The following is a 20,452-nucleotide window of genomic DNA, read 5'->3' as shown; positions in this document are numbered from 1 at the left end:
CTGATGCGACCGCCATATTTGGTGAGTTTTTGAATATGATAAGTCCTCCAAAAAGGCAATTCCTTTGGCGGAAAATAATAAAGAATAATAATAAAGAATAATATAATAATTCCTTCAGTTCCAAGGGCCTTCGCAGCCTGTCGGCGCTCGGGCCCTAATAAATTCTTCAGTCCAATAGGGCTCGCCGCCTGTCGGCGCTCGGGCCCTAATAATAATTAAATAATAATCTTCAGTTCCAATAGGCCTTCGCCGCCTGTCGGAGCTCGGGCCCTAATAATAATTCCTCAGTTCCAATAGGGCCTTCGCCGCCTGTCGGGCTAGGCCTAATATAATTCCTTCAGTTCCAATAGGGCCTCGCCGCCTGTCGGCGCTCGATTACTAATAATAATAATTCCTTCAGTTCCATAGGCTTCACCGCCTGGTCGGCGCTCGGGCCCTAAAAGATCCTGGAAAGTAAAACATGTAGCTTCTGATGAATTGTAAAACAAACCTCCTGGTGTGGACTATCTTGAATATAAGTGGATTAAGCCAATAGTTTAAATCATGTTCATTATTGCTCATATAATTAATTGCTCATGTGTTTTATGGAAAATATATGGAAGATATGTAAAGTTGTGCCAATACCAAATAATAAGAAGATGCCTTTCTCTGGATCAAACAGTAGACCAATAAGCTTATTACCAATTCTCTGTAAAATAATGGAAATAATTGTTTATGAACAGATTCAGTTTTTTTTTTTAATAATAATTTAATTACAGTTTTTCAGCTTGCATACAGAGGAAAACACTCAACAGCCACTGCCCTGACTCAGATGGTTGATGACTTTTAAGGATATGGACGAGAGAAAAATAATAGGTGTTGTGATGCTTGATTTTACTGCAGTATTTGATATAATTGACCACAACTTACTGTTAAAAAATTGGAATATTATGGTTTTTCACAACCGCATTATTATGGATGGAAAGTTATTTGACTGATAGGAGACAATTAGTTTACTTTATGGAAGTTTTTCAGGCTTGTGGAACATGGAGTTCCTCAAGGAAGTTGTCTTGGGCCACTCCTCTCACAATCTTTACTAACGATTTACCATCTGTTTACTAAACTACAGAGAGAGCTACAGTCAGTGGTGGACTGGATCAGGAGTAACAAACTGATCTCAATGTATCTAAAACTACCATTTTAGTGGTTGGAACTCATTTTTTTAATTTTCCAAACCGAAACTTGAACTCAGTATAGAGCAAACTTCTGTAGAGCAAAGAGAAGAGGCTAAACTTTTGGGTGTGATGATTGACGATAGATTGTGTTGGGACAAACATGTTCAAAAACTGGTAACTAAAATGGGCAACACCTTGTCAGTTATTAAAAGATGTGCTCGTTTGTTCCTAATCATTTTCCCCAGTTTTCTGTTGCGTGCAGTTGAAGCAGGATATTAAAAATAGCCTACATGCTCTATTACAATTTGAGCATGGGTTAATTAAAAATAAACTGGATTTTAAATTACAGATTAAGATTGTAATAGATCCTGCCTTAAGGGCTCATCCTGGAGTGGAACCCGGGACCTCTCGCACCTAAAGCAAGAATCATACCGCTAGACCAACGAGCCATGCATGAACAACTTATTAGCAATTTTCCATCAAGGAAATGTGATCAGTCAGTGACTCGAAAGGCAATTGTTAAGTAGTTTGTTTGGCATGTAGTGTTTTTATGGCTCCACTGCCAGATTGAGTTTTCGGATTATATTGGACGAAAGACTTTTGAAGCAAAACCTTTGACCAAAATTGGAACTTGAATTTTGGTAGAAAGGAAAGCAGCTTAAAAAGGAAATGCAGCTTGAATTTGTCACTGACTTGAAAGGCTATGGATCAGTTAAATTGGCATGGGGTCTTTTCACGGCTCCAATGACCGACTTCCAGAGATGGGAAGTAACGAAGTACAAATACTTCGTTACTGTACTCAAGTAGATTTTTCTGATATTTTTACTTTACTGTACTATTTATTTTTGTGGCGACTTTTTACTTCTACTCCTTACATTTTAACACAAATATCGGTACTTTCTACTCCTTACATTTTACAAAATTGGCTCGTTACTTTCGTTTTGTACAAGAGGTTGTCATGTCGGAAAATAGCGCGGACACGCGCCACACACCGCGAGCGGGTGCGCGCGCCACACGGAGAAAAAAGTGAGAGAAATGAAAAGGAGACAAGCTGTCCCGAGGCTAACTAGCTGATATTGTGTGTGTGCGTGTCTTTGAGAACTGTAAGTCGTATAACTCATGTTGTCAGTTCACTTAAGCCTGTTGTATTGGTCTATAGTTCTTCACATTTAAAGTAAGTTAGCTAGTGGTTTTGGTGTTTTCTTCACCTGTTAGCTGGGTTGCACGTTGATCTTAATGAAGCATCAACACTTTCACCAGCTTTATTCACATGAGTTTTTTTTTACTGAACTTCAGATTCTGTAGTTCAATTGACTTTTGGATGGAAACTTAGCTAGAGAGAAGTCGTCTCCGTCTGTTTTAACAGACACACCTGGGGCCAAGTTGGAAACCAGAATCAGTTTCAATCCAGTCCTAATCTAGTCCTCAACTTTAACATCATTTCACTGGAATTATTATTGTTTACGTCATCAATACCATATTCAATCTAAATGGATGGGAATACATCTACTGTACGTTGCATTTGACGCACAACTAAGACAACTCAACAGATTCAGCATTCTGCATTAGTTGATCTTAATGAAGCACCAACACTTTTTACCAGCTTTATTCGCATGAGTTTTTTTTTTTTTGACCAAACTTCCGATACTGTAATTCAATTGACAAGTGGATGGAAACTTAGCTAGAGAGAAGTCGTCTCCGTCCGTGTTTTAACAGACACACCTGGGGTGAGGTTGGAAACCAGAATCAGCTTGAATCCAGTCCTAATCTAGTCCTCAACTTTCACATCATTTCACTGGAGTTATTGTTATTATTGTTTACGTCATCAATATTCAATATTTGAGCACATGCATACATGTAGATTCATTTCCATGTTAGGGGGAAAGATTATAAATAAAAACTGGATCTGTGAATTCTCACAGAATCACAACTGAATTATTGTTGCATATCTTGTAATGAGTCAGAATTATTAACCTGGAGTCCCAGTTTCTGTCATAATAATCATATATGTTATGTTTTAGGCCTATTGGCAGACATCCATTTAAAATGTAGCCTTTGCCATATAAAGACGTGTCCTCCATGTCCACTGAAGTTCCTCAGCCTCTCTAGTAACATTTGAGTGCTCCAGGTAGCTTGCATAAAAAATTTGCAAGGCTACTTTACTTTTATACTTTAAGTAAATTTCCAAGCCTGTACTTTGCTACTTTTACTTGAGTAAAGAAGTTTAATCAGTACTTCCACTTTTACCGGAGTATTTTTTAACGCAAGTATCTGTACTTCTACTTAAGTACGGAAAGTGAGTACTTTTGCCATCTCTGCCGACTTCTATGCTAAGTGGTCTCATCCGGGACCTATCGGACCCAACGCGAGAATCATACCCATAGACCAACAAGTTGTTAATTTTTGACTATTATTTATACCATAGCAGTGCAAACATTTTGCCCAGGTTTGATTTCCAGTCACCGCCAGGTTTTGAAACCACATACAACATTAACATTACATATTTCACCCAGGTTTCAAGAAAGTAAAAAAAAATCTGACAAACTTCAGGGGATTCAGCTCAGTGGTCGAATGCATGCTTTGAATCTATAACGTTCAGTCCCTGGCATCTCCATCAGGTGTTATGGTCCAATCTGTAAAAGAGCTTTAGACCAGGGGTCTTCAACAGGGGGTCCGTGACCCCTAGGGGGGCCACGGAGGTACTGCACGGGGGTTGCGAAAATTTTGGTTGATTAGACTTTTTTTTATATTCCCCCCCCCCCCCCCCTGCAATTTTTTCCACTAATTGAAATGTCTTTAAATACACATTAATGAATTCAACACACTGTAGTAAACAGATAATTGGAGGCAGAAGATGTCTTTCAGTCATCAGTGCACACATGGCACTATAGGACCAGTTTGATATAACACAATTTATACAATATATATAATTAGGGGGTCTCAGCTCCATCTCGCCATCAGTTTGGGGGTCCTTGGCCTGGAAAACGTTGAAGACCCCTGCTTTAGACGATCTTACTCTGACGGATGAAATGAAATAATGCAACAAGTGTAACACAGGCAATAAAGTGGAAGATTAACTTAACAAGTGTCTGATGACTCTGTGCACTTAAACCATGTCCAGCTTTACGCAGCAACTGAGACGGATTTGAACAATTTGTATAGCACAGTGTTGTGCATCCTTGCATGTATGGTACTTAATGCAAAAATCAGTCTCAATGCCCAGATGTGTTGCAAGATTTGCAGTCAACATTGTATTGCCCAGTGATGATGGTATAGTGGTGAGCATAGCTACCTCCCCCGCAATTGACCTTGGTTTTTTTCCCCAACCATTGCAGTTTATTTGTCAAGAAGTAACCAGAAAGGTTACTTGCACAACCCGATTTGATAAAATATTAGATCTCTGTTATGGTACAAATAAGGGATCATATCAATCAATCAAGCTGCCTCCACAAGGATCCACAGACACAGGCAGTGAACTACAGTTTGCACTTTGCCCGTGTCTGGTAACTACTAGTAACCAACTGAAAAGTTTATGAACATTGTGCAAACAGGTATATCTCTGCTTTTCAGGTTGTCGTGGCCGAGTGGTTAAGGCGATGGACTAGAATTGGGGTCTCCCCTCGCAGGTTCAAATCCTGCTGACAACGAGAGACATTCTTTCAAAGTGGTAGCAAACCGATGATACCTCACTGTTTACCAAATTACAGATGTGCCTTATGAACAAAATTGTGTTACCTCATAGTTACTGGAAGACACCAGTCTCCACCAATGTATTTCTTTTCAGTCTGTGTTACAAGATTTGCAGTGATTGTCTAGCAGAAAGGCAACAGGTGTGTTACTTGTTACTTTTTTGACTATGATTTTGTACCATAGCAGTGCAATCATTTTGCCCATGATTGATTTCCAGTGTGGTTGCATTTACAGGTTTTGAAGCCATATACAACATTAACATTACATGTTTTACCCAGGTTTCTTCTTTTATTCAGTGTATTTCAATTTCCTTGCGGTGAGTCATCCCAAAAGGATTAATAAAGATAAGTCTAAGTCTATCTCAGAAAAAAGAAAAAAATATCTTAAAATCTTCAGGGGATGTAGCTATTGGCTTTGTCCTTGCGAATGTTTTTTTTCCAATATTATTAACAAGCATACCGTTATTTACGGTCCTTGTGTTTGTCATGATGTGGAGAGCTGTTACTTGCAGGTAGTGTGGCCGAGTGGTCTAAGGCGTCGGATTTAGGCTCCAGTCTCTCTGGAGGTGTGGGTTCAAAACCCACCTCGTACATTTTACATACGTATTTACATAGTTGGAAGCCCACCAATGTGATATCTTATAACTGTATCATTTGGCCTGAACTTGGTGAAATATTTAGAATCATCCATCAATCACTGTGCTGAGATTGTTCCTTGTTAACCTGAGGTTCAACAATTGGTGAAACCTTCCTTTCAGCACTTTGGAGTAGAAAATCAACAAATAATTGTGATAATCTCCATATTGATCAAAATAATCGTGATTATCACTTTGGCCACAATCGTGCAGCCCAAAGAGATCATAGGTTTTATCAAACCAGGTTGGGCAAGTAACCTTTCTGCTGACTTCTTGACAAATAAAGCAAGCAACATCACTCAAAGAAAGCTACTGCGATGGCTGGGAATCGAACCCAGGTCAACTGCTTGGAAGGCAGCTATGTTCACCACTATACCACCATCACTGGGCAACAAAATGTTTACTTCAAATCTTGTAATACATCTGGGCATTGAGACTGGAAGTGCGCTCTATCACTGAAATTCCCTCCAGGGGGTCCTGTGTTATCACATTCACCAGAATGGGAAGTGTGTTTGTATGCGCTAGCTCCCTTCGATAGCTCAGTTGGTAGAGCGGAGGACTGTAGCGCATGAAGCTGAAATCCTTAGGCCGCTGGTTCGAAGGAGCACTCTTCTCCAGAGTTACACTACAGGGATCAATAAAGAATTTCTGATTCATTTGGACAGACGACCAAAAAGCATAATACTTCTTGCCGAGACATAACAAGAAACAAAAAAAGAGGTAGGGGAGATAGAGGTAAAGAAACTTTTTTGACACCCAAATTTTGTCGCTCAATATGGCATTCTATGCACCCAGGGCCAAATGTTTAACCATTTCATCCACTACGGGCCCCTAAGGAAACGTGTGACTGTGAACTCTTGTTACCCATAGCAACGACAGGTAACAACGAGTGGAAGTACTTCTCTCTTTCGGATAATCTTCACTATACGGCCCAGTTAATCTCTGTAAACTTTGCGGAAATCCTGCGAACAGCTACGATGACTGTTCATCTGTGTGGATTTAAAATCTATCTGTCAACCCCGTCTTGCCCGTATTGGATGGAATGATGTCAGTTTGCGCTTTTTATCTGTTGTACATAACTTAGACTTAGACTAGACTAGACTTCTCTTGATTGATCCTTTGGGATGACTCCCGCAAGAAATTGAAAGTTCCAGCAGCAGTTTTTAGCAAGAACAAAGAAATAAAAGATAGATAAAAAGACAGTATAAAGACAACAAAATACCAATAAAAATAATATCAACAATAAGAACATTTGTCAAAAAAAAACAAAGAAAAGACCATAAATTATTATTAAGTGTCAGTGTTTAGTCCAGTGTTAAAATTATTATAAAGTGACCAGGTGTGAATTTAAGTCCAGGTGTGCATGTATGTATGTGTGTATGTGTGTATGTATGTATTGTATGTATTGTCCTCTGCCCTATTTCCTCCTCCCCCCTAGTGAGGAATTGTATAGTCTGATGGCATGAGGGACAAAGGAGTCCTTGAGTCTTTCACCAAAACCCTTCAGTTAAATCACAGTCAGTAACTTTACATGTGTTGACAATAAAGATGCTCACAAAACGCTGTACTTGCAATTGCATTTCTCGTGCACATTCATGTCCTCTTGAATACAAAGAACTGCTATGTTCTTTATTCCCAATATCATGTCTTAGATGTTTGTTCAAAATGAAAACAATTGTTGTCAGAAGTGGGATTTGAACCCACGCCTCCAGTGGAGACTGCGACCTGAACGCAGCGCCTTGGACCGCTCGGCCATCCTGACTAATCCAACAGTGTTCCATAGGACATGTCTAAAAATTACAATATAGTAAATTAAACATGTCATGATATAGTAGGTTCTCAGTCATCCATGTCATAGTTAACAAGGGAAGGTTTCTCAACTGTCAGCCCAAATATATGGAGACATGGAGACATGGAAGAAAGTCCCCAGGGTGGCAATCTGTTATGGATCCGTCAAAGATGCTTATAAATCCTACAACAGAGCTCCAATAGAGAACAGGCTGCAATATATAGTTAAGGTGTGTGGCAAGAATTCTCACAACCCTCTGACTGACTTAAGTTCAGATTTACGCTTCTACAGTCCTCCGCTCTCCCAACTGAGCTATCGAAGGTCAACAGTGTAGAAGAATGCACTTCCCATTCTTGTGAATGTGATAACACAGGACCCCCTGAAGGGAATTGCTGAATCATCAGGGGCTGTAGCTCAGTGATAGAGCCCACTTCACAGGCTCAATGCTCAGATGTATTACAAGATTTGAAGTGAACATTGTACTGCCCAGTGATGGTGGTATAGTGGTGAGCATAGCTGCCTTCCAAGCAGTTGACCTGGTTTGACTCCCAGCTGTCGCAGTAGCTTTCTCTGAGTGATGTTGCTTTCTTTATTTGTCAAGAAGTCAGCAGAAAGGTTACTTGCACAACCTGGTTTGATAAAACATTAGATCTCTTTGGGATGCACAATTATGGCCAAAATGTGACTCCCGTTGCGTCTCTGTGTCTCTCTCTTACTCACACACACACACACACACACACACACACACACACACACACACACACACACACACACCTTGTGTGGAAATAAAAAAATAAAAAGAACAAAAAACAAATCACACTGATCATAAAAAAATAAAAAGTTAAAAAAAGAAAGTTATATTGAGTATGAAAACTCTTGTTTATTACATTTTACTTCATAATTGCAACCGCATGTGTTGTATTCATTGTTGCAAAACGTTCTGTATATAGTTTGTTTGTTACCATGACAACACCTTTGATCTGAAGCTTGATGCTGTCATGTAAATAGTTTTCAAATCAGCAATAAATATAACAATTTTTGATCAACTCATATCAATTGCATGCTTAAATAACATACCGGTTAAAGCCCCGCACATTTCAAGAGAACCCGACACACTTCCGGGTTAAATCTGACCACTTCCGGTTTAGGCCCCGCCCAGTCCGAGTACGGATCCGGATACAGATAATTCATGTGGTAAACAGATACAGATACAGATAATGCTGTACTCGCTCATCCCTACGCTCTACCATTTGAGCTAATTTCCCTTTTCAAAAAAAGTCATAGTATAGTATGACAAAAAATTCAAAAAAAATCATAGTATAATATGTCTACAATTCATAAAAGTCCTAGTATAGTATGTCGAAATATTCCTAAAAAATCGTAGTATAGTATGTCGTAACAAGTCCAAATTTATAGTTCTTGTTGTAAAACAAGAAGAATCTAATGTTGTCTGGAGAATGTGGGCATTGATCCCCCTACCTCTCGCATGCTAAGCAAGCACTCTACCATTTGAGCTACTTCCCCTTTTCAAAAATAGTTATGGTATAGTACGTCAAAAATTCATAAAAAGTCATGGTATAGTATGTCGAAAAATTTCATAAAAAGTCAACAAAATCATAAACAGTCACAGTATAGTATTTCAAAAAATTCATATAAAGTCATAGCATAACATGTCAAAAATTCATAAAAGTCATAGTTTAGTATGACAAAAAATGGTGTAGTACAGTATAGTATGTCAAAAAATTCATAAAAGTCATAGTATATTATGTCAAAAATTCATAAAAAGTCCTAGTATACTATGTCAAAAATTCATAAAAGTCACAAAAAATCATAAACAGTCACAGTATAGTATTTCAAAAAATTCATAAAAGTCACAAAAAATCATAAACAGTCACAGTATAGTATTTCAAAAAATTCATAAAAAGTCATAGTTTAGTATGATAGAAAATCATGAAAGTCATACTATAGTATAGTATACTATGTTAAAAATTCATAAAAGTCACAAAAAATCATAAACAGTCACAGTATAGTATTTCAAAAAATTCATAAAAAGTCATAGTATAACATGTAAAAAATTCATAAAAGTCATAGTTTAGTATGACAAAAAAATCAAAAAGTCGTAGTATAGTATGTCAACAAATTAAAAAAAGTCATAGTATAAAATGTCGAAAATTCGTAAAAGTCATTGTATAGTATGACAAAATATTCATAAAATGTCATAAAAAGTCATAATATAGTATGTCAAAAAATTCATAAAAAGTCATAAAAAGTCATAGTATAGTATGTGAAATTGTATAAAAGTCATAGTTTAGTATGTCGAAAAATTCATAAGTCATAGTATACTATGTCAAAAATTCATAAAAAGTCATAAAAAGTCATATTATGTCAAAATATTCATAAAAGTCATCGTTTAGTATGTCGAAAAAAACATAAAAAAATCATGCTGTAGTATGTTGAAATATTTATAAATATTCATAGTATAGTTGTCAAAAAATTCATAAAAAGTCATAAAAAGTCGTAGTATAGTATGTCGTAACAAGTCCAAATTTATAGTTCTTGTTGTAAAACAAGAAGAATCTAAAGTCCTCTGGAGAATGCGGGCATTGATCCCGCTACCTCTCGCATGCTAAGCAAGCACGCTACCATTTGAGCTAATTCCCCTTTTTCAAAAATAATCATGGTATAATACGTCAAAAATTCATAAAAGGTCATGGTATAGTATGTCGAAAAATTCATAAAAAGTCAACAAAATCATAAACAGTCACAGTATAGTATTTCAAAAAATTCATAAAAAGTCATAGTTTAGTTTGATAGAAAATCATGAAAGTCATACTATAGTATAGTATACTATGTTAAAAATTCATAAAAGTCACAAAAAATCATAAACAGTCACAGTATAGTATTTCAAAAAAATTCATAAAAAGTCATAGTATAACATGTAAAAAATTCATAAAAGTCATAGTTTAGTATGACAAAAAAATCATAAAAAGTCGTAGTATAGTATGTCAACAAATTAAAAAAAGTCATAGTATAAAATGTCGAAAATTCGTAAAAGTCATTGTATAGTATAACAAAATATTCATAAAATGTCATAAAAAGTCATAAATAGTATGTCAAAAAATTCATAAAAAGTCATAAAAAGTCATAGTATAGTATGTTGAAAATTGTATAAAAGTCATAGTTTAGTATGTCGAAAAATTCATTAGTCATAGTATACTATGTCAAAAATTCATAAAAAGTCATAAAAAGTCATATTATGTCAAAATATTCATAAAAGTCATCGTTTAGTATGTCGAAAAAAACATAAAAAAATCATGCTGTAGTATGTTGAAATATTTATAAATATTCATAGTATAGTTGTCAAAAAATTCATAAAAAGTCATAAAAAGTCGTAGTATAGTATGTCGTAACAAGTCCAAATTTATAGTTCTTATTGTAAAACAAGAAGAATCTAAAGTCTTCTAGAGAATGCAGGCATTGATCCCGCTACCTCTCGCATGCTAAGCAAGCGCTCTACCATTTGAGCTAATTCCCCTTTTTCAAAAATAGTCATGGTATAATACGTCAAAAATTCATAAAAAGTCATGGTATAGTATGTCGAAAAATTCATAAAAAGTCAACAAAATCATAAACAGTCACAGTATAGTATTTCAAAAAATTCATATAAAGTCATAGCATAACATGTCAAAAATTCATAAAAGTCATAGTTTAGTATGACAAAAAAATGGTGTAGTATAGTATAGTATGTCAAAAAAATCATAAAAGTCATTGTATACCATGTCAAAAATTCATAAAAATTCATAGCATACTATGTCAAAAATTCATAAAAGTAAAAAAAAATCATTAACAGTCACAGTATAGTATGACAAAAAAAATCATAAAAGGTCATAGTATAGTATGTCAAAAAATTCATAAAAGTCATAGGATATTATGTTGAAAAAATCATAAAAAGTCACAAAAAGTCATAGTATAACATGCATAAAATTCATAAAAGTCATAGTTTAGTATGACAAAAAAATCATGAAAGTCATACTATAGTATAGTATAGTATGTCAAAAAATTCATAAAAGTTATAGTATAGTATGACAAAAAAATCATAAAAAGTCATAGTATAGTATGTCAAAAATTCATAAGTCATAGGATAGTATGTCCAAAAAATCATTAAGTCTTAAAAAGTCATGGTATAACATGTATAAAATTCATAAAAGTCATAGTTTAGTATGACAAAAGAATCATGAAAGTCATACTATAGTATGTCAAAAATTCTAAAAAAGTTAAAGTATAATATGTCAAAAATGTGTAAAAGTCATAGTATAGTATGACTAAAAATTCATAAATTGTCATAAAAAGTCATAGTATAGTATGTCGAAAAATTCATAAAAAGTCATAAAAAGTCATAAAAAGTCATAGTATGTCAAAATATTCCTAAAACTCCCCCCGGTCTGCCAACCACTGTTCCCGTTGTAGTTCCGCGGGCTCGTGTCTGTTTGGCAGTGACGCTAACGCGATGAGGAGGCGAGGCAGCGCGAGGCTTTACCGTTACGTGACACAGTTCACATTATCATAGGATTCTAAAGGTAATCTTTAGTGTCCTTAGCCCCCGATGTTGTCATTGATAGCATTATGAATGTTTAACTTTTTCGAGTGAAAACCGAATTTGGCTGCCACCTGTAAGCTGGCTGTTGTTGAGTGAAATCAGAACAAATATATTGCACCTATACTGAGAATTTTTTTTTTTATGTTATCAAGCAAATTCACTTGTCAGTGCCTCATTTCTTAACATTGTTGCCTTTGAAATAAAAGCTGAGACTCACCGTAAGATAGCCGTTTCAATTCAGTGACCACGTCTTGTGCTTTTATTTTGAAGGTTTTCCGTTATAATTGTTCGCCAGTGCTAATGTTTTGATAGTTGATACTCGATTGACGGTTTGAGAGTGAGTAAAAAAATAATATTTTGGGGGATATGTTGTTGACTGAACAGGCTACATGCTTACATGCATATTTTAACATTGCTGTTGCTAGTTATCTCTTCGGGAAGGACTTCTGTTCCGTTACAGAAGCTAACGTTAGCTAGCCACAGGCTGTCTACTGTGCCCCAGAAACCATTATGCGTCACGTTACGCTTTTGGCAAGCACAACTTGGTAAAATATTAGTGTGTAATAATCGCCTTAAATCATTAAGTATGTTGCCCACATATGTAGAAAAATATGTTGCAAAATCCGTTAGCTAGTACACTGACACACTTTCACTTATTCACTATGCAAACACATTTGAGCTGATAAAATGGGAGCTTGTAATTTTCTATAACTGAAATTTTTACTCACATAAAATACACACCCATTTTCTTAAAAATAATAAAATAATGTGTACACTGATGTTTACATAACTACAATGACAGCTACAAACTTTTTTTGTTTTACATTTTTTGCATTTTGCAAAATTTACCTTCATATCCACCACCCTTAGTGGTTAGGTTTGTGTGTTTTTTTGACTAACACTTCCAAAAAAGAGGCAGTACATTAGAACAATGGGACTACAGTGGCTTGGAACTAAAATGACTGTTGTACTCGTTTTCAGATTTCTACCGGTGCACACAGCAGTTGGACATCTCAGAAGACGCCATAGAAAGCCATGCAGTCTTGCCTTTACACTGCCTTACTACTGGTACATTAATTGGATACCATGCTATTTTTTTGCTTGCTTTCACAATGATATTTAATTGTGGTATCTGTGAGTTTAGAAATACCTCAGTTTCTGACTATGTGAAACATTGTAGAACCCATAGAAACAGTAAGAAGGCTATTTTCCCTTTGGGTTTCCAGACTGTGGAAGAAGCTTTTCGTCTTACAATTCTTTTAATGTGCACTTGTCCAGATTTCACCACGAAGGGAGGAAGCTGTCTTTTAATCGTAACATATCTGTGCAGTTAAAGTGTTCTTGGGAGTTTTGTGGCAAAGAATGTGAAAGCATAAAAGGTCTCGTAGCTCACCTTAAGTGTCATTTGCAAGAGGGTCTTGAAGTGACGTTTCCTTATAGTGGATGTGCAAAGGCCTTTAAAGTCATATCCTCTTTTACATCTCATTTATCAAGATGTCACAAGCAGTGTGATGTTACACATATTGATCAAAGTTATATCAGGGAAACAACAGAGTATGCACCTGCTGGTTCGGATAATGGGTCAAGCGTTGATAGTGAAGTACCAACAGTGCAGCATGAAGGAGAGTCTGACCAGGGTCAGCCCAGGATAATTTCACTGAAAACATGGCTCTTTTTTTTCTTGGCTTACAAGCAAAGTATCTGGTTCCTGCATCTACAGTCTCTGATATTGCAAGTGAAATGAGGTTACTACAGGATATGCAGCATGAGTTTACTATGGATTGGTTTTCAAGAGGTCTCCAAGAATATGGTGTGCAAGCTGAGGCTTTACAAAATCTAGGGAAATGTATGTACGAACAAAGCCCTATGCAGCGCACCCTACATGCAAGTAGTGGCACCTTAACTACACACCACAAAAGACTTCAGTTTTACAGGAGAGAATTCAATTTGGTAGAACCTGTACAAATAACCTTAGGCCATGATGACAAAGGCAATACAAGACATTTTCACTATGTTCCCATTCTAGAAAGCTTAAGAGCTTTCTTGAAAAATGAAAGTGTACAGCTTCAAATTCTAAATCCTGTTCATGCCGACGAGAGCATGCTATGTGATATTAGAGATGGTTCGGTCTCTAAATCTAGTGAACTGTTTGCCTCTGATCCACATGCTCTTCAGATCATGTTGTTTCAAGATGCTTTTGAAGTTGCAAACCCTCTTGGGTCCGCCAGGCTAAAACACAAAGTTCTTGCTGTGTACTACACTTTAGGTAATGTCTATGCACACCACCGATCCACCGTTGACTCAATACAGCTTGTACTACTTTGTTTGGAGAAGGACTGTAAGTTTTTTGGACCTGAGAGAGTTTTTGATGTTTTGTTATCAGACCTGTGTGACCTGGAGTCAAAAGGCATTTGTGTTGAAGGGAAAACTTTCAGAGGTAGTATTGCCTGTGTCATTGGAGACAATCTTGGGTCCCACTATCTTGGGGGATTTACTGAAAATTTCAGCTGTGCTGAATATTTTTGCAGGTACTGTCATATTAAAAAAGGGGATTTTCAAAAAAATCCTCTTTCTACAGCCACAGAGAGAACACCAGCTAGTTACAGTGAATCATTGCTGGAGTTGGAAAATAACCCAGATATCCTAATGCACAAAGGCATCAAGTCAAACAGTGTTTTGAACAAACTCACACATTTCCATGTTTGTTCACCAGGACTTCCACCCTGCCTTGCCCATGATTTATTTGAGGGCATAGTTGACTATGATTTGGCAATGTACCTGCATTTCCTAGTAAAATCAAGAAAGTGGTTCAGTTATGATGTACTTAACCGCAGAATTGTGACTTTTAGAGGTGAGAGTCAGAATAAGGCTAATGTTCTGCATAACAATGGGACCAAACTTGGGGGACATACTGCCCAAAACTGGTGGCTTCTTCGGTTCTTGCCAGTACTGTTACATAACAAGATTAGAGACCCTAAGGAGGAAGTTTGGCAACTTGTATTGCTACTCAAGCAGGTGGTTGAGCTTGTGTGTGCTCCTACACTGTCACAATCACAGGCTGCCTACATGAAGGTCCTCATTGAGGAGTACATAGAAACAAGGCATGTACTCTTCCCACTTAAAAAGCTTCGACCCAAACATCATTACCTTTTACATTATTCAGATCTCACATTAAAGTTTGGACCCTTAATTCGCATATGGACTATGCGATTTGAGAGCAAGCACAGCTACTTTAAGAGGTGTATTCGGGCAAGTAAGAACTTCAGAAACATCACAAAATCCCTTTCAGAGAGGCATCAGTTGCTGCAAGCCTACCAAAGCATGGGCAATGTGTTTTCCCCTGAGTTTATCATGTCTGACTGTACAAGGTTTTACCCAGAATTGTATGATAGTCAGGTTAAGGACGCGCTAAAAGTGTTTGATGTCTCGCCATCAAATGCGGTAGTGACAGACAAAATTACTGTACGAGGCACATGCTATGCAAATGACATGCTTGTTATTTTGAGCTGCGAGGGTGGAGAGTTAACTCTTGGGCTTATTGCATGCATTGTAGTGAAACAACAAAAGACTGTGCTTCTTTTGCTTCGACAGAAAAGAGCAAGTCTTGATCCAGATCTTGGTGTTTTTGAGTAGAGGGAGAAGGTGGTACTTTTATTTGCCAAAGACTTGATGGGCTTCTTGATTACACCCCACTTAGACACTACCATAGAGGTGGCAGACTGCTGGTTACTCTTAAACACAGTCCACCATGGAACCTGTAAGGGAGAAGATCAGAAGCACACTGCCTTCACTGGAAGAGGAGCAAACAGAGACTCTTGTCACAAAGTTGACAGATATTGGAGTTAAAAATCTGGAAAAATCACATTTTTAACAGCAGCTGACTTGGATGGGATTTTGTCGTTAATACAGTCCAGGCGGCTGATACATGCATTCTCCTCAGGTAGGTAATGGGCTTGATTAGACATTTAAATACACACACACACACACACACACACACACACACACACACACACACACACACACACACACACACACACACACACACACCCATGACACATGACAGTACATTCAGCTCTTTGTAAGTGTCTCATTCTCCTTTTTTTGAAATTCACATTTTTTGATTGTTCCTGTTCCTCCCTAGCATCTCAGAGCACCTTGGTTGTGTCCGGTGCTCCAAATGATTCAAATTTGAATGAGCATCTGGTGGCAACGCCGACTGTGACACCTCCACAGAAGTTTCAAATCCCATGGCAGAAGTTCCCAGTTACGTTGATGAATGCACTGCAGGAGAAGAAGAGACCACTACCAAAAGACAGAAGACACATGATCCGGATCATCATGGAAGACATGATGGCTACTGACACCAGACCAGGCAGAAGCAAGTTGAAGCAGGTTGCACAACAGCTGGTTGAGAGATATCCTGATTCCTTCTTGGACAAATGTGGCATAAATTTTGTGGGTCAAGGTTTTGCATCCCTTGTAATGCAAATGGAGAACAGGGTTGAGAATGTCAGAAGACAGTATGCTTTTAGCACATCCCATGGTGAGAGGCCCAAGAAAAAATGCAGAGCTTCTGACCGTTATGGTTGTACTCAATGGCAACCTGAGTCACTGAATGACTTTAACAGCCATGAGGGTAAAAAGAAAATGCTACAAGATGCCTTTAAAGAAAACCTTCTCCCTCAGAGTGACATTAAAAAACTGATGTCTGAAACATATTATGCCCAGCACATCACTCTGAATAGTGAGGAAAATATTATCAAAGTCATGGAAGAATGGCCTTACCTCTTCGACACCACCCATCTGCTCGACCACACAGAGAAACTAATGGGATTTCCTGTCCAAACCAAATTGCTGAACCAAATTCAGGAGAAGGGCGAGATCATCACTGAGTTTCTTGGTAGCAAGGGAATCACAGGAGTTACTACAGACCCATTGAAACTCCTCCAGGTTCTAGTGAAGTACCTCTCAAAGGAGCAGAAGGTGCTTTTAATAAATGAAGAAGTAAGTTCTGCTGCAAAACATCAATTCCTTAATTTAGTAAATTATGATTTAGCCCAACAAATATGTCACCTCACTAATTTCCCCTATGCCTACTCTGTCTTCACCTCTCTCACAGGATGCCTTAGCAGAGCTGCCAAGCACCCCGTGCATCATAGTTATGGGTAAGGAAATGCATGTCTACTCTAAAAATATTGGGAGGTGTTGTGTATTGTTTAATTGAAAGATGTATGTTATTTATGTTTTACAGATGAAGGAAGATACAAGATGTCAGTGGATGAAGTCCCAGTTAACATAATCGGCTGTCCACTAGTTGCTGTGAGCTATGTGTTCAGCCTGTATTATGTGCTGAATATAAAGTATCCAACGGGAGCAGCCCTGACTCTGGAGTTCATCCAGAGGTAAGTTTTGACAATCATTTTTGTCCGTTTTATAGTATTATTTATTTTTGCAATTTCAATTTAGACATGTTTGTATGCCACAGGTGCCTGCTGGGGATAAACCCAGAACGGGGCACGAAAGCAGAAAAGCGGGGGAAACAGTACAACATCCCTCCAAAACTGCTTTGATTCCTGTCGGACCTTAATGACTTCAAGAATCCGTGGAAGATTTAAAGGTAATTGCACACACCTTGTTCAGGGTAGCCGCGGGGTCTTAAAAGTATTGAGGAAGTCTTAAATTTGATTATCTCAAATTAAGGCCTTGAACAAAGTCTTGGATCTAGCCAAACACCAAGCGGTAACATCTGCAAAGATTGGATCTGTGAGCGTATTAATCTGCTCGGTGTGCGTCCTATAACAAACAGAGTGAGCAGCTACCGGACTCTAACATTTGTTGATCTGAGCAGGACTTCCCAGAGCAGACTGTTTAGAGACGATGTGACCGGCAGGTAACGTTAAAGGTTATCTGCTGCTGTAGCAGAGCTGCAAGTAACCGCTGATCTGAGCTGTGTGTTTCAGGGTTTAACACTGCTGCACAACTGTTGTTGGTGATCTACAAGAGGAATCTTTGCAGAATTTATTCTGACTTAAATAAAAGTTAGCACAGCTGTTCCGCATGGGCCATTGAGGCTCTGTGCCAAATTTGGCGTCAATTGGTTATTAGATGGCACTTTTAATTTTTATAATTTGCAAAATTGCTATATGAAAAATTTACTTTGTACCTCCTAGAGCGCAAGTCCCATCTGCACCAACATCTGCGTCTAAACTTGGGGGGCCCAAGCGCCCGGATAGCTCAGTTGGTAGAGCGGGCGACCATATAAAGAGGTTTACTCTGACGTGGTGGACGCGGGTTTGACTCCGACCTGCGGCCTTTTGCTGCATGCCATTCCCCCCTCTCTCTCCCATTCATGTCTTCTGCTGTCCTGTCAAAATAAAGGCTGAAAATGCCCCAAAATAATCTTGGTGGACCCTCATTACAAAAACTTATTAAAAGAACTTTGATAGTCGAAAAAATGCAATGTAATAAGTCATTCTATTTTTGTTTTCCAGCAGAAGAAGCATCTCAAACAGAGAGAAAGGAGAGTGATGTGTGTCTGTGGACACCCATCTTTACGGAGGACAACCATGGTATTATTAACTTTTTTTAAATAAGGACCATTTTGCAAAAGTGAGGACATTTCAGCCGACTACACTTTATTTTCCCCGGCCTTTAAAGGCTATTTACAAGCTTCTTTCAAGTTTTCAGAGAGATCCTCAGGAAACGTGCAAACATCTGTTCCTGTGCATCTACGCTTTTTGTACTCTGAATACAGACTTTTGCTCTCTACTGCCCTCTACTGACATGGACTTATTTGCCCTGGAACAAGGAAAACTAGAGGAAGACATGTCACATGGTTTTAGAATGAAACGCATATTCATTGTCTGGTTTGTCTGTCACATTCTTGTTATTTAACTAATGTTAAATAAATTATAGTTATGTTGTAGAAAGGATGTTCATACCCTGTCTGATATGTTCTTAAAATGTAAACCGCTACATTTTTAAATTCAAAATGGACTTACTATCATTGTAAAGCCTTTTAGTGAAAAATTACTTATGTTACAGCCAACGCTTTCTCACTCCGATGGCGTAAAATACGGAAGTTTGGCCAGTGGCTTTCCGCGTCTGATGCAACAAAAAAGGCGTCCTTTGGCGTGTGAGGAACGTACCGGGGAGAGCAGCATCTAGCGAGTAGTATGCAATGGGGAATTTGTCGTAGGGAGGTTGGTCGGGGGGGGTGGATGTGTCAAACACAGGACCTTCATTCAAGAGACCGGGGTTCAAGTCCCGTGTGTGTCCTTAACCGTCCTGTTATTACCGGGTGTCACGGAACTTTAGCATATATGTATATATATATACTTTTAATGCCAGTAACAACTGACCAAACGTCCATATCTTACGAGATGAGAGTGAGAACGTGTTGGATGTTTTAGTACTCTGTGTTCTGCTTTAATTCATCCTGTGTTCATCACACCCACCTTGTGTACAGTGTGACAAATTGTGTTAATGTTTTTTAAAGTTATTTAATTTTTTTATTTCTCTTTGGGTAATGCTTTAGTCCTTTTTGTATTTTTAAAGAATTTTGAAAGATGAGTTAAATAAAAATCTTTTTTTCATCACAGATTTAAGATGTTTTACCAAAATGTATTACCAAAATAAAGTGCACCATCAAGTAACAGAAAAGTTGCATTTGTATTTCTGTAAGTAATACCAAAAATGTTTTTCATTTACTGTAGTTAAACCTTTTAATTACAGGACAAAGTCTATGTAATGAGCTGCCAGTACATTTGCTGTTATTTTACAGATTTATGTATGATTCACAGAAAATGTTCTGTTTTTTAACTGTAGGAACACCATTAAATAACAGAAAATGTTCTGTTTTTTAACTGTAGGAACACCATTAAATAACAGTAAATGTTCTGTTTTTTAACTGTAGGAACACCATTAAATAACAGTAAATGTTCTGTTTTTTAACTGTAGGAACACCGTTAAATAACAGTAAATGTTCCGTTTTTTTACTGTAGGAACACCATTAAATAACAGTAAATGTTCCGTTTTTTTACTGTAGGAACACCATTAAATAACAGTAAATGTTCCGTTTTTTAACTGTAGGAACACCATTAAATAACAGTAAATGTTCCGTTTTTTAACTGTAGGAACACCGTTAAATAACAGTAAATGTTCCGTTTTTTTACTGTAGGAACACCGTTATTTAATTACGGTAGAAAGTCCCGGTAATGAGCTGCCAGTACTTTTTCTGTTAATTTACGGAATTTTTTCTTACAGTGTATTAAAGCCAGCATTCCACTCCACTGGTATAGACTGTTTTCAGCCACATTTAATGTTCTAAGACTACATCACATGTCACTTTTGTGCTCTGGAAAATCAGGCAACTGGTAACTTTGTTGCACCGGTTAAGAATCACAAATCATATGCATACACTTCATCAAGTGAGAACCATGCACTGCTGGGATTTGGACCCAAGATCTCCTGTTTACAAGACAGGCACTTTAACCACTAAGCTACAGTGCCTTCTACAGATAAGCCTGTCTTGCAAGAATACAATGAGCTAATGAACAGGGTTGCTTCCATCCATCCATCTTCGTCCA

At 37.5% G+C, this 20,452-nt stretch overlaps 2 non-coding genes across 2 annotated transcripts; both read right to left on the bottom strand.

Annotated features, from left to right (window-relative positions):
* Positions 1-7,157: 7,157 nt before the first annotated feature.
* Positions 7,158-7,240, bottom strand: trnal-cag (transfer RNA leucine (anticodon CAG)). Its single transcript has one exon. It is a non-coding gene; the product is annotated as a tRNA-Leu (tRNA).
* A 13,062-nt stretch (positions 7,241-20,302) lies between these two features.
* On the bottom strand, positions 20,303-20,375 carry trnat-ugu (transfer RNA threonine (anticodon UGU)). The gene has a single exon. It is a non-coding gene; the product is annotated as a tRNA-Thr (tRNA).
* Positions 20,376-20,452: the final 77 nt, after the last annotated feature.

The sequence above is a fragment of the Etheostoma spectabile genome, unplaced genomic scaffold, assembly GCF_008692095.1.
Source record: "Etheostoma spectabile isolate EspeVRDwgs_2016 unplaced genomic scaffold, UIUC_Espe_1.0 scaffold00005428, whole genome shotgun sequence".
Classification (NCBI taxonomy): domain Eukaryota; kingdom Metazoa; phylum Chordata; class Actinopteri; order Perciformes; family Percidae; genus Etheostoma; species Etheostoma spectabile.
Note: the sequence above shows the minus strand (reverse complement) of the source record. Positions and strands in the feature narration are given on the sequence as shown.